At 43.6% G+C, this 15,461-nt stretch overlaps 1 protein-coding gene across 14 annotated transcripts in view; it reads left to right on the plus strand.

The window, feature by feature from the left end:
* ARVCF (ARVCF delta catenin family member) overlaps nt 1-15,461 on the plus strand; it is a 1,214,127-nt gene that overhangs the window by 39,363 nt on the left and 1,159,303 nt on the right. For all 14 annotated transcript variants that reach the window (XM_069756268.1, XM_069756252.1, XM_069756181.1 and 11 more), the window contains exon 2: nt 7,861-8,007. The gene's annotated coding sequence lies outside the window, so the exon portion shown is untranslated. The remainder of the gene's footprint in view (nt 1-7,860; nt 8,008-15,461) is intronic.

The raw sequence follows: 15,461 nt of genomic DNA on the forward strand, positions 1-15,461 counted from the left end.
AAGCCGGACTATATCAGTAATGGAACGATTAGGCTGGGTCATAAACTGGCAGAAATCTGACCTGATCCCGGAAGGACAGAGAATGAACTTCAATCCAATATTGCAGCCAGCATGCAGCCAGCGGGTAAGGAAAGGGTGAATCAAAAACCCCAAAACCCCGCCTCCATGGCTGAAGATTGTTCCCTCCAAATTCAGGTGACAGTGTCCCTTTAAAACTATGGCTAAAAGTTGCAACTGCTATAATTTCCTGGAAGCCAAAAGTTTTGTTGCTTTTCCCTACTTTAGGAGTCAATAAAGAAGACTAGCTGTACACTTGGCTGGAATTCAGTCAGCATTGAAACTATTTGGTTTTGGTGTTTTGCCTACTACTAGTTAAATGGAACACTAAGGCTATGTGCACACGTCAGGATTTCTAGCAGAAATTTTCCTGACAAAAACCTGACATTTCTGCCAGAAATCCGCATGCGTTTTTTTCGTGTTTTTTTTTGTATGCGTTTTTTCTTGCAGTTTTTCCAAATGCATAGAATAGCAGGAAAAATGTGAAAAAAACGCAAAATTAATGAACATGCTGCTTTTTTTTTACCGCGATGCGTTTTTTTTTCGCGGAAAAAAGGGCATCATGTGCACAAAAATTGCAGAATGCATTCTAAATAATAGGATGCATATGTCTGCAGTTTCTAATGCGGTTTTATCGCGAAAAAAACAAGAAAAAACCTGAACGTGTGCACATACCCTAAAAGTGGTTTTCTGGGACTAGTTTATTGCTTTTACTATGGGCCTAAGAACTAACAGGCAGATAGTAGATAGGTTGCTAACTACCTTCCTGTTTTACCCGATGCCAGCTCACAGTGGTCATGGACCTCTCCTGCTGGCAATTGTGTTGCTTCACGTTAACAGACCAGCCACTCTTCTTCCAGGCTGCTCTATGGACAGGGTTGTGACTATCGGTATCATGCTGATTGACTGCAGCCCTGACAACAGAGCGGAAGAGAAACCGCTCCTTTGTCGATGTGACATTAGTGGAAGCTGCAGAATCCCTGGCAGGAGCAGTCTGTGATCACTCTGAGCAGGCAGAGGTCAGCGGCAGGCAGAATGGGCAAGTAGTTAGCAACAGTGCCCGTTTAGTAAAAAAAAAAAAAAAACAATAGTCACAGATAACCTTTTTAAAACACTTTTTTTTGTGACTGGGTTGTCATTTTATGAACACATTTTTATAGAATCAAGTTAAGGCTGCTTTCACACATCCGTTTTTTGCCGTCCGTCACAATCCGGCGAATTTTGAAAAAAACGGATCTGGCAAAAGTGACCGCCGGATCCATTTTTTCTCATAGACTTGTATTAGCGACGGATTGTGACGGATGGTCTCATGTTTCATCCATTTTTTGCCGGATCCATTGCAAATTGGTTTTCTGGCGGCCAGAAAAAACAGACATAGTAATGTTTTTTGTGTCCGGCGAAAAAAAGGACAGCGACGGATCCATCTCCGTCTATCATTTGCTACAATGGAAGCCTATGGAGCCGGATCCGTCAAATGACAGAATCCGGCAACGGATTCCGTTTTTTTCAACTGAGCATGCTCCAAGCTAGTCGTATCTGTGGAGAAAACCGGATCCGTCGCATCAGTTTTTCACAATCTGCGACAGATCCGTCTTTTTCAACATTCGACGGATTGTGCCTGAATGCAAAGAACTGATATGTGAAAACAGCCTAAGAGTTAAGGTACCTTCACACTGAACGATATCGCTAGCGATCCGTGACGTTGCAGCGTCCTGGCTAGCGATATTGTTCAGTTTGACACGCAGCAGCGATCTGGATCCTGCTGTGCCATCGTTGGTCGGAGCAGAAAGGCCAGAACTTTATTTTGTCGCTGGATCTCCCGCAGACATCGCTGAATCGGCGTGTGTGACGGCGTGTGTGAGTGCAGAGAAGCACAGCGCCGGAGGACAGACACCGGAATGTAAGTATGTAGTGTTTGTTTTTTTACGTTTACGCTGGTAACCAGGGTAAACATCGGGTTACTAAGCGCGGCCCTGCGCTTAGTAACCCGATGTTTACCCTGGTTACCAGGGGACCTTCATCGTTGGTCGCTGGAGAGCTGTCTGTGTGACAGCTCTCCAGCGACCACACAGCGACGCTGCAGCGATCAGGATCGTTGTCTAGATCGCTGTAGCGTCGCTTAATGTGACGGTACCTTTACAGTAATGTACAGCAGGAACAATAAGAGTCATCCATAATTGCTTGTCTATCACCCCTTAGCTGCCAGCCTGCCACTCATTGGGCCTATAACAGTAAAATTGCCTTTATGGTCAATAGCAACCAATCAGAGCTGAGCTTTAAAATGTAAATGTAATCTGCTCTGGAAAAATAAAACCTTATTGGTTGTTGTCAGGTTGTTTTTTTTTTTTTTTACAGTTGACAAATGAGGCCTAATAATAATAATAATAATAGGCCTTTCTGCCAGAGAGAACTATAGGACTTGCAGATAATATGTACGTTTGTAGCCATTCCCTATCTATGTGCCCAAAATAGACGGCTGCAAAAAATGATTTAATAATAGAAACTTGATGATGTATGGTCTCCTTTATATTAACTTTTTTGCAGACTGGTTTACTGAATTATTAATATAATAATAAGAATAATTTTTATTTACCTGTATATAGCGCCAACATATTCTGCAGCACTTTACAATTACGCAGGGACATGTACAGACAATAAATTCAATACAAGTTAAGACAATTTAAACAGTGACATTAGGGGTGAGGTCCCTGCTCGCAAGCTTACAATCTACAAGGAAATGAGGGGGACACAATAGGTGAAAAGTGCTTGTTATTTCAGGTCTGGCAATTATAATAAATAGGGATTTTCATATGAAGCTGCATGATCCGGTCATCAGCCCGTGTGTTTAAGTGCAATAGTCAAGTATCAAGTGCAGATATCATGTGCATGGAGGGTGTGGAGACAGATGAATAGTAGGGTGCAGATTCAGAATAATATTTGGAAGGAGGGAACAGGGCAAAGTTAGTTTACTGAGTAGTTGATGTGGTAGGCTTGTTTGAAGAGATGGGTTTTCAAAGCGAGCTTGAATAGGTCGGGGCTAGGTATCAGTCTGATCATCTGGAGAAGTGCATTCCAGAGAGCTGGCGCAGCATGAGAGAAGTCTTGGAGATGGAGGTGTGAGGTTCGGATTACGGGGATGTTAGTCTAAGGTCATTTGTAGAACGGAGGGCACGTGTAGGGCGATAGACAGAGATGAGAGAGGAGCTATAAGGCGGTGCAGAACTGTGGAGAGCTTTGTGGGTGAGAGAGATGAGTTTATACTGGACCCTGTAGCGAATGGGTAGCCAGTGTAATGACTGGCACAAGATGGAGGCATCGGTGAAGTGACTGGACAGAAATATGACCCTGGCTGCCGCATTCAAGATGGATTGGAGAAAGTTTGGTAAGAGGGAGACCGATCAGAAGAGAGTTGTAGTAGTCCGGACGAGAGTGAATAAGAGCGACAGTAAAGGTACCTTCACACATAACGATATTGTTAACGATATCGTTGCTTTTTGTGACGTAGCAACGATATCGTTAATAAAATCGTTATGTGTGACAGCGACCAACGATCAGGCCCCTGCTGGGAGATCGTTGGTCGCTGAAGAAAGTCCAGAACTTTATTTCGTCGCTGGATCTCCCGTGGACATCGCTGGATCGGCGTGTGTGACACCGATCCAGCGATGTCTTCACTGGTAACCAGGGTAAACATCGGGTAACTAAGCGCAGGGCCGCGCTTAGTAACCCGATGTTTACCCTGGTTACCATCCTAAAAGTAAAAAAAACAAACAGTACATACTTACCTAACGCTGTCTGTCCTCCAGCGCTGTGCTCTGCACTCCTCCTGTACTGGCTGTGAGCGTCGGTCAGCCGGAAAGCAGAGCGGTGACATCACCGCTCTGCTTTCCGGCCGCTGTGCTCGCACAGACAGTACAGGAGGAGTGCAGAGCAGAGCGCTGGAGGACAGACAGCGTTAGGTAAGTATGTAGTGTTTGTTTTTTTTACTTTTAGGATGGTAACCAGGGTAAACATCGGGTTACTAAGCGCGGCCCTGCGCTTAGTTACCCGATGTTTACCCTGGTTACCGGCATCGTTGGTCGCTGGAGAGCGGTCTGTGTGACAGCTCTCCAGCGACCAAACAGCGACGCTGCAGCGATCCGGATCGTTGTCGGTATCGCTGCAGCGTCGCTTAATGTGAAGGGGCCTTAAGAGTCTTAGCAGTTTTAAAGATGAGAAAAGGCTGGATTCTGGAGATGTTTTTAAGATGCAGGTGACAAGAGCAAGTGAGTGATCGGATATAGGGAGTAAAGGAAAGTTCAGTTTCGAATATGACCCCAAGACAGCGGGCATGCTTCTTGGGAGTTATGGTTGAACCCTCCAGGGTAATTTCGATGTTGGGTAGAGTGAGGTTAGTAGAAGGGAGAAACACAAGAAGTTCCGTTTTGGAGAGATTTCGTTTCAGATAGAGGGAGGACATGATGTTAGAGACAGCAGACAGACAGTCCCTGGTATTTTGAATTAGGGTAGGGGTGATGTCCGGGGAAGAAGTGTATAATTGGGTGTCGTCAGCATAGAGATGATACTGGAACCCAAATCTGCTGATTGTTTGCCCAGTAGGGGCAGTGTATAGAGAGAAGAGGAGGGGGCCTAGGACTGAGCCCTGCGGAACCCCGATAGTAAGGGGACGAGAAGAGGAAGAGGAGCCGGCAAAACATACAGTGAAGGAGCAGTCAGAGAGGTAGGAGGAGAAACAGGGGAAGGTTGTGTCCTTGAGGCCTATAGAGCGGAGCATAGTGAGGAGGAGCTGGTGATCCACAGTGTCAAATGCGGCAGAGAAATCCAGGAGAATCAGCCTGGAGCAATGACCTTTGGATTTAGCTGTTATTAGACCGTTAGAGACTTTAGTGAGGGCAGTTTCAGTGGAGTGTAAAGAGCGGAAACCAGATTGTAAGGGGTCGAGAAGAGTTATTCGAGAGATGGCGGATTAGACAGGAGTGAACCAAGCGTTCCAGGAGTTTAGAGATGAAGGAAAGGTTAGAGACAGGTCTGTAGTTAGCAGTGCAGTTCTGGTCCGGGGATGGCTTTTTAAGTAAAGGGGTTATGATTGCATGTTTAAATGAGGAGGGAAAGATACCTGAAGAAAGAGAGAGGTTAAATATTTTAGTCAGGTGAGTGGTGACCACTGGTGAGAGAGACTGCAGGAGATGTGAAGGAATGGGGTCACTGTTGTAGGCCGAGCTGAAGCAAGGAGCTTGGAAACTTCTTCTTCTGAAACAGGCTCAAAGATGTCTAGTGAGCTTGAGGTGCGGCAGGAAAGGGGATCTTGTATTTATCTTATATTTATCGTGTAATTATATCAACTCTTTATTTGATCATCTGGAAACCAATCGTGGTGTTTCCACCTATAAAGCTCCAGTCAGAAATCCATTGCATTTTGAAGAACCTGTGTGTGACCCTGCCATGATAGCAGATAATTGATGTTGTTGGGGTGTGATGTCAGATCTCGCATTGCCCTGTATTTATGGTATGACATGAGACAGCTTATTTTAAAATTGCATATAACAATAGTCCTTGGTAAATTGACTGTATTTTAATTTCTGCTTTCAACAAGATGCAGTCTTGACAATTATTTTGCTGCCAGATAATACTACTATTTTCCTATGCAAAATAGAGATGGTAAGAGGCTGCTGGAGAGGAAGTTAAGCAGCTGGGCTTAGTGAAGCTCAGAGCAGTGTTACTGGATTCCTTGTGCATTACTTGCTGCATTATTTCTCCTAAATTAGAAGATGGATTGAGTGGAGTGTATTTTCTGTTATTCCCCTAGTCCAGAATTGTAATAGAGACGCATGCAGCCCAGATGCTGAGCAGCAGATTGTATCCGGATTACTGCTTTTATTACAGAGCAGTGGTTTCTTTGGGAAGGATTTCATTCTTTGTGCTGCCATTATTTATAAGCACTTATTGTGTGATAAACCCACATATCGTGCCGCTTACAAGGCATGAGATCCTTTTGTTTTGCACCTGTGTATACACATCCCAGTGTTTGTCTCTAGAGTTTAGCTAATGCAGCCTTATTATTTTCATTTTAGGAAACAATATAATCATAAAATGGCATACTAAAACCAAAATTTGTAACATTACATTATTTAGATTGGCCACTAGATGTCAGCACAACATGGTACACTCTATGCTGCTAAACCAGAGAATCTCGTTTTACTGTTTGCTGTTAACCGTAATCTTACCTCTAAATCATCACCTCGGAGGGAGTCTAATGTGGTCATTTATTTGGATATACGATAGTAATGCACAGCTATCTCCATTTATGACTATACTAGATGGTGGCCCGATTCTAACGCTTCGGGTATTCTAGAATATGCATGTCCACGTAGTCTATTGCCCAGCCACGTAGTCTATTGCCCAGCCACGTAGTATGTTGCCCAGTCACGTAGTATATTTCCCAGCCACGTAGTCTATTGCCCAGCCACGTAGTATATTGCACAGCGACGGAGTATACAGCACAGAGCCATGTAGTATACAGACTTAAAATAAAAAATAAGCATATACTCGCCCTCCGTTGAACTCCTGGCCCTGTGTGCAGTGCACGCGGCAGCTTCCGGTCCAAGGGTTGGTATGGGCGCAGGACCTGTGATGACGTCGCGGTCACATGACCGTGACGTCATGGCAGGTCCTTGTCGCATACCATCCTTGCCACCGGAATCTGCCGCTTGCATGGAGCGGTTACTGGAGCGTCGCGAGGAGCGGGAAAGGCGCCGGAATGTGAGTATATGATGATTTTTTTTATTTTTTTTTATTGTTGTTTAACATTAGATCTTTTTACTATTGAGGCTGCATAGGCAGCATTAATATATATTATATATAATATATAGTACTTAAGACTGGTCTGTAGCCTCTTAGTTCTCTATTGCTTGGATTGAGGCACCATCTTGTGCCTATCTTTATTTATTACAGCTTTGATTATTTCATTATGTAATCTTTCTCCTGATATGCCATGTTTTTTACATGGAGTTTCATATCGCGTATATGTATTTAATTATTTGTGTGGCCTTATTGCACGGTTCACATCATGTTTCTTCATCTGGTCAGTAACATATGAGGCATAGCATCAGCATTATGTTCGTTTAAACTTTTTTCAAGGTACGGTATCTATTACCTGCCACATGCATATTTCCTTATTTTGGTTTTCTTATTATTTAGGTGGGTTTTGTTAATAGTGTTATGTTTCATTCTTTTTGAGATTTATGTTATCAAAATAACTGGGTATTAGTATGCGTTGAGATTTAATTACATATTGTATGTGGAAATTTAAAAGCTAGAGGTGTTTATTTGTCATTTGGTGTCATCTGCTTATCCTCATATGTTTTTTCGCCAGCACATTGGAGGAGGTTATCCTCAGGTCCGTATATGGATCATGGGTGGTGTCACATATGGCCTTTTTTGGCCTTTTTAATTGTTTTTAATTTTTGTCTTTATTGTGTCTTTTTTCATTAATAAAAAAATGTTATTTTTCTATAATGTGGTCTTTATTGTAGGGTTGATCGTGACCATTTATACACACTACTTTCTCTCAGTTTCATGTTATGCATATTTGTGTGTGGTCAGCGATCCCCCTTAATATTTAGTAGTGCCCTTAAGTTTTCACTTTTGCATTGTGTTATCTATGATGACACCATTTTATTTAATGGCTGTTTTGGGAAGAGTTCACACATAGAATCATGAGTTGTTTATTAATAAATTGCAGTGCTTATCTTATACTTCTTGGTTTATATCCTTTTTTTCTTCTAAAACTGCGTTTTTGTTCTACAGAATCCAGAGCTGAAATCTCCCAGCATTCCCTGCCGGGCTCATAGAGACTGAGCTCTGGTGAATTTTCTGCTGCCTTTTTCAGTGACTGTCAGCAGAATTGCAACTTGAACTCTAGAATAACCTTACGACCAGTGCAAAATATGAAAGGTATTTAAAAAGCTACTTCACCTTTTTGTTCAGAATATATCTGGATATAGGCTGTAAATAGGTAACCAAAGGGGGACATAGCCTCTAACAATTGTGGTGATTTAGTATTTGTAGTAGACATTTCTGCACCAAAAACATGACTCTTAAGGTACCTTCACACATAACGATATCGTTAACGATATCGTTGCTATTTGTGACGTAGCAACGACATCGTTAATGAAATCGTTATGTGTGACAGCGACCAACGATCAGGCCCCTGCTGGGAGATCGTTGGTCGCTGAATAAAGTCCAGAACTTTATTTCGTCGCTGGACTCCTGCTGACATCGCTGGATCGGCGTGTGTGACACCGATCCAGCGATGTCTTCACTGGTAACCAGGGTAAACATCGGGTAACTAAGCGCAGGGCCGCGCTTAGTAACCCGATGTTTACCCTGGTTACCATGCTAAAAGTAAAAAAAAACAAACACTACATACTTACCTACAGCTGTCTGTCCTCCAGCGCTGTGCTCTGCTCTCCTCCTGTACTGGCTGTGAGCCGGAAAGCAGAGCGGTGACGTCACCGCTCTGCTTTCCGGCTCCCAGACAGTACAGGAGGAGAGCAGAGAAGCAGAGCGCAGCGCTGGAGGACAGACAGCTGTAGGTAAGTATCTAGTGTTTGTTTTTTTTTACTTTTAGCATGGTAACCAGGGTAAACATCGGGTTACTAAGCGCGGCCCTGCGCTTAGTTACCCGATGTTTACCCTGGTTACCGGCATCGTTGGTCGCTGGAGAGCGGTCTGTGTGACAGCTCTCCAGCGACCAAACAGCGACGCTGCAGCGATCCGGATCGTTGTCGGTATCGCTGCAGCGTCGCTTAATGTGAAGGGGCCTTTAGGCTGCCGTCACACTAGCAGTATTTGGTCAGTATTTTACCTCAGTATTTGACAGCCAAAACCTGGAGTGGAACAATCAGAGGAAAAGTATAATAGAAAAATATGCACCACTTCTGCATTTATCACCCACTCCTGGTTTTGGCTTACAAATACTGATGTAAAATACTGACCAAATACTGCTAGTGTGACGGCAGCCTTAGGCTGGTGACACACTTGCAAGTGCAATGTGAGGAACTCACACGAGTCTCTTGCATCAATACCCGGCACTCGGGAACGGAGCGTGCGGCTGCATGTATTTCTATGTGTGCATTGCCAGGTATTGATGTGAGAGACTCATTCGAGTTTCTCGCATTGCACTCGCAAGTGTGACCCCGGCCTTAGCAGGAAAAACTCAGTATAAAATATGATACAGGAAAGAAATATATCTTGGTACCGTGTTAGCCAGTAGATAGAAAAATATTTATAATTTAGATTCCTCAGTGGTTGATACCTTTTAATGGCTAACTGAAAAGATGGTAACAAATTGCAAGCTTTCGAGACTACACAGGTCTCTTCATCAGGCAAAGACTAAAACAAATTCTGAAGAATCACATATTTATGCACAACATAGCACAGAAAAAAAAGGGAAAATCCATGGGTAAGACAGACCATGGATATAAAATATGCACATTTTATGTGTTTGTGTTTTTTTTTAATGCTTTTTAATGCATTTTTTTCCCATTCATTTGAACGCTGAAAGAATTGACATGCATATTTGAAACCGCTTCAAATCTGCAAAGAACTAATAAGCAACATGTGTGTGTGAGACTTCAGAAATATCATTCACTTTTCTGGTATGGTAAAACGCTGCATGTTTTCATGGCAAAAAGCGCAACGTGTGAACAAAACCTTTACAAATCATTTTTAATCTTTTAAATGTTCCATTTTTATAATATCTTGGACTTTACGTGAAATTATTTAGCAGAGTTATAAGTCTAGTAGTAGAATGAATAATTCATCCTTGTGCATGTGGTTGTGTATCTGAACTGGATGATTATGTGCTCAGCCTGACTGGAGTTTAGAAAGTAATTAGATGTGTTGGTTTGTGACAATCTGTCACGTGCGTTCTGTTATTTGACCCCCCGCAGTTCTCAGCATGGTAATTAAATCCGCTTTCCAAGTATAAGCTGTTTGTTGCAGTCTTTCAAGCACTGTACTGGTTAATTTAATTGTCTCTTTTTTTTCATAGTATTTGGGTAATCATTGTCCACCAGTTTTGGCTCCCTACTACAATTTGTAGCTCCACGTGACATAAATGCCAGAGGCAGTCTGGGCTAATTGCGGTTTTCATAGTATATTTCATATCAGTCGCATCCCCTTGGAGGGTGGAGACGTCGTCTGATTGAATATCACTGATGCTGATAGTGTTATCAATGCTCCACTGGTTCTTGCCATTTCTTTTAGCTGTTATTCCCTCAATGCAAACTATCAGATTGTCATCTCCAAGTAATAGAAATGACACTAAAGAGATGTAACGTCTTACTTGTTTCTCATCTGGTTTCTGAAGTGTCAGAAGATACTTGGAAGTGGTGACATCTGTGTTAAAACACGTTTATGTTAATTTCATCAAATGCACGCCAGACCCAAAGTGGAGTTACGTTTATGGATGATGACTCTACTGTCATGGCTGGCTGCATTTTAGTGTCTAGAATTAGTTGTTATTCAGTGTAATGGATGTTGCGTACAGTCATGATCACCGTTTTTAATTGTTTACATCAGTGATACCCAGCTTTGAGGGAAACCGCTTTAAAAAATGTTTTAACTCCCATTCTCACTCTTTCGTACTTCAAGAAGTTCTTGTAAGGAAGATTAAAGAGGTTTAATTGTTTTGGGAAAACTCAAGTCCCCAGGTTGCAGTGTGATTATTAAAAAACAAACCAAAAACTAAAACTTGCTGCACTCATACTTCCCAGTTCAAATGCTGAATCACTGCCATGGCTTCTGGTGTCTGTTATTGCTTGCAGTCATTAGCTGAGCTCAGTCGCTGACGGCATCAACTCAATCAGAGCCATAATGCTCAGTTATTGACTGCAGCACAGTTGATATGATATCAGTGCTGAAGACAATAACAGACACCAGAAGCTGCAGTGGAAAGCCAGTGCTGTACCGTAACAGGGGCCAGGGCTGTAGTCGTGGCTTTCAATGGTGGCTGCTTCAGCACACCCTGGCCCTCCATCACATGCAAACAATGTCCCAGCGGTAGTATACCTTTTTGTCCACTTATCTGTCCACATGGGTCCTCTCGGATTCGCTGGGGGTTTCTTTCTTGAGAATCCATATAAAGAGAGACAGTCAAGTTCCAACTTAAAACAAATAATTTTACTTAGCTCCTTTCTCAGCTCGTCCAGTTCATATTCAAGTACAGCACAAAATACTTAACAAGACACATTTTCTGTCGTAATACTTCTGGGTCGTACCGTTGTCCCTGATACCGCAGCATTTGGTCTGACTAGTCTGACTAACTGTAGGAGTTCCCGGTCTGTTTCGCCTCAGACATGCAGGTGTCTTCCTAAGTAGCTGACCACCATCATGACAAAGCTGCCCTGTATTCCTTGCTTCCTGCTTCTTGTCGATCATTATTCCCAGGCCCTGTACTAGCTGGGCTCTTTTACTTGAAGAACGTTACGTGGCTCAACTGCCCTGCAGGGCTCTGAGGCCCCTCTGACTAAATTCAGGAAGCTCTCTACACCTTACACAGTTGGCCCCTCCTAATTAACTAGTTCTTATCCTACTGATGTCTTATACTATTGTGCCCCCTCTAGTGGGTCAATATGAATACTGCACTGTCCCTAGACAATAACATAAATATATGGCATTAGCAATCATACAGTGCACATAACATTTAACAGTCATATACAAGATAGCAGCATTATACAGTTCACAGCATAACGTATTGAATATACCAGCTTGTCAGGAACGTAAAAACACGGGCGAGGGTGAGTGGGCACAACTAGTCCTTGTACCCCTTTACAGTACCATGGGAGGGTGAGTCTAGCCTAGTTTGTTTTCTTATTTAAAGGGAACCTGTCACGTGAAAGAAACGCTATTAACCTGCAAATATCGGGTTAATTCGCAGAATAATAGGGATCTGAACCTCCCCGATGCCTGCACTGAGAGACCATCTGCTGGGAGGAAATTAAGTTTATTCCTTGCAAGAGCATTTGACTTCCAGTCACATAAGAGCCGGCTGTCAGTCAGTGGCAGAGGCGCGGTTACAGCCACCTTAGGCCTGTTTCACACGTCAGTGTCTCCGGTACGTGAGGTGACATGTTGTGAATTCTGTTGTCGAGCTCCCTCCTGTGGTCGTGAATGGTACTTCGGCGAGTTCTGTCCATGGACTCCCTCTGGTGGCTGTGAGTGGAGCTGCTACTTCTGAGGTTCCTTACACAGGTGACGTGGTTTATCCTTTGGTTGGCTGCTCTATTTAACTCCACTCAGATCGTTACTCCATGCCAGCTGTCAATGTTCCTGTATTGGTTCAGTTCGCTCTTGGATCTTTCTGGTGACCTGTCTACTCCAGCAGAAGCTAAGCTCCTGCTAGTTATTATTTGTTCATTGTTTCCTTGTCCAGCTGGATATCATGATTTTGCCTTGCTAGCTGGAAGCTCTGGGATGCAGAGTGGCATCTCCGCACCGTTAGTCGGTACGGAGGTCTTTTTGCACACTCTGCGTGGTCTTTTGTAGTTTTTTGTGCTGACCGCAAAGATACCTTTCCTATCCTCTGTCTGTTTAGTAAGTCTGGCCTCCCTTTGCTGAAACCTGTTTCATTTCTGCGTTTGTGACTTTCATCTTTACTCACAGTCAATATATGTGGGGGGCTGCCTTTTCCTTTGGGGAATTTCTCTGAGGCAAGGTAGGCTTTATTTTCTATCTCTAGGGCTAGCTAGCTCTTAGGCTGTGAAGAGGCGTCTAGGGAGTGTCAGGAACGCTCCACGGCTATTTCTAGTTGTTGTGATAGGATTAGGGGTTGCGGTCAGCAGAGCTCCCACATCCCAGAGCTTGTCTTGTGTGAGTTTAACTATCAGGTCGTGCCGGGTGCTCCTAACCACCAGGTCCATAACAGTGACCGTTTCCTCACGTACCGGAGACACTGACACACGTAGACACATAAAAATCACTGCATCTGTTCAGATGTCAGTGATTTTTTGCGGACCGTGTCTCCGTGTGCCAAACACGGAGACATGTCAGTGTTCGTGGGAGCGCACGTATTACACGGATCCATTAAAGTCAATGGGTCCATGTAAAACATGTACCGCACATGGACATTGTCCGTGTGCCGTGCTGAATCCGCGATTCATATCTTCCCTGCAGCAGCGTTTGCTGCATAGAAGATATGAATAATAGTGTTTAAAATAAAGATCTATGTTCCCCCGCCCTCCCACCTCCTGTGCGCCCCCCCCGGTATTCTGAAAATACTCTGGCCGCATCTTCTGCTGTATGCGGTCACGTGGGGCCGCTGATTACCGTCATGAATATACTGATGTGCCACGTGAGCACACGGACACGGATAACTCCAGTACCGATTTTATACGGTACTGGAATTATCTGGATGTGTGAAACCGGCCTTATACAGAGCGGTGGGTGACTGAAACCGGCCTGCCTTCACCCCTATGACTGGAAGACGAACGCTGCTAGGAGGAAGAAGTTCATTTCCTCCTGGCAGTGAGTCTCTTAAGTGCGGGTACTGCACGATGTCAGAATTCTATTAACCTGTCGATTACCCCAATATCTGAAGGTTAGTACTGTTTTTTTCACATGACAGGTTGCATAGTTGCATATGTTGAAAAAAGACCTAGGTCCATCAAGTACCAACTTTCTCCACCAATTGTACATTTTGTCACTAATTTAAGTATAAGCCGCAATGTTATGTGTATCGAGGAAATTATCCAGCCCTTTTTAAAAAAGCTATTATAGTGGCTGCCATTACTACCTCTTGTGGTAGGGCACTCCACAGTTTGACTGCTCTAACTGTTCCTATTTAGCTGCTGGAATCGCCTTTCACTCACCTGTACTGAGTGCCCCCTAGTCCTCAGTATGGTCTTTGGAAGGAGGAAGTCATTTGCAAATCCTCTATACTGACCTCACATACTGTATATTTATACATGTAAATGAGATCTCCTCTGAGGCGTCTTTTTTCTAAGCTAAACAAGCCCAGCTCTTCCAGCCTCTCACCATATGAGAGGCCTTCCATTCCTTGTAATAATCTAGTTGCCCGCCTTTGAACTGACTCCATCTTCTGAATATCCTTTTTAAAATGTGGAGCCCAAAACTGGATCCCATATTCTAGATGTGGCCTCACCAGTTATTTAGAAAGGGGTAACAATATGTTGGGATCAAGGGATTTTATTTCTCTTTTTGTACATCCTAAAATCTTGTTTGCTTTTGTGGCTGCAGCTTGACTTTGAATACTGCTGCTCAGCTTACTTGTAACCGGAATACTCAAGTCCTTCTCCTGTCCTGTAGTCCTGAGTATACGCCTATCTATCTACTATATAATCGTCTAAGGGGTACTTCTGTCTGTTTGTCTGTTTGTCTGTCACGGAAATCCCGCGTTGCTGATTGGTCGCAGCACAGTCTGGTGGTGAATTCGCCCCTTCCTACTCTCCGTCAGTGCCCCCTCCAGTCAGCGCTCACACAGGGTTAATGGATGCTTTACCTCGCGTTATGCTGCGTTGTAACGCAGTCCGTTAACGCTGCTATTAACCCTGTGTGACCAACCTTTTACTTCTGGATGTCCTCATATGAACTCGAGCCTGGGAACTTTTCAGAATATTTTCCTAAGCTCGAGTTCATATGAGGACATCCAGCAGAGGGCGCCTCACCGCAACTGAAGGTAACTACAGGTCATTGACCTACTTTCCATTCATTCGCTGGGGTTTTACTGGCATGAGCACAGCTGCATTAGCAGAGCTCCTGCTTGTAAAATTAGTTAACCCCTTCAGATGGATTTATAGCGTGGGACGAGACTGATCATCGGAAGGTATGGGATATTGTTGTTTTTTTATTTTACCTTTTTTACAGAGCGAGGGTCTTCAGGTGGATTACCAGTATAATAAACTATTCCAACAACCTGTGTATTTATTTAATTAAAACACTTTCTAATAATGTGTGTGTGTGTGTGTTTTAACCATTTCATACTATTGGATTAATATGGATAGGTGTCATACTTGACGCCTCTCCATTATTAATCTGGCTTAATGTCACCTTACAAGCAAGGTGACATTAACCCTTCATTACCCCATATCCCACCGCTACACGGGAATGGGAAGAGAATGGCCAAGTGCCAGAATAGGCGCATCCTCCAGATGTGCCTTTTCTGGGGTGGCTGGAGGCAGATGTTTTTAGCCAGGGGGGGCCAATAACCATGGACCCTCTCCAGGCTATTAATATCTGCCCTCAGTCACTGGCTTTACTACTCTGGCGGAGAAAATTGCGCGGGAGCCCACACCAATTTTTTCCATGATTTAACCCTTTAAATTAATAGCTAGAGCGCCCAAATTTTGCACATACACACTACTAACATTAGTAGTGTGGAATATGCA

The sequence above is a fragment of the Ranitomeya imitator genome, chromosome 1 (assembly GCF_032444005.1).
Source record: "Ranitomeya imitator isolate aRanImi1 chromosome 1, aRanImi1.pri, whole genome shotgun sequence".
In the NCBI taxonomy this organism is placed as follows: domain Eukaryota; kingdom Metazoa; phylum Chordata; class Amphibia; order Anura; family Dendrobatidae; genus Ranitomeya; species Ranitomeya imitator.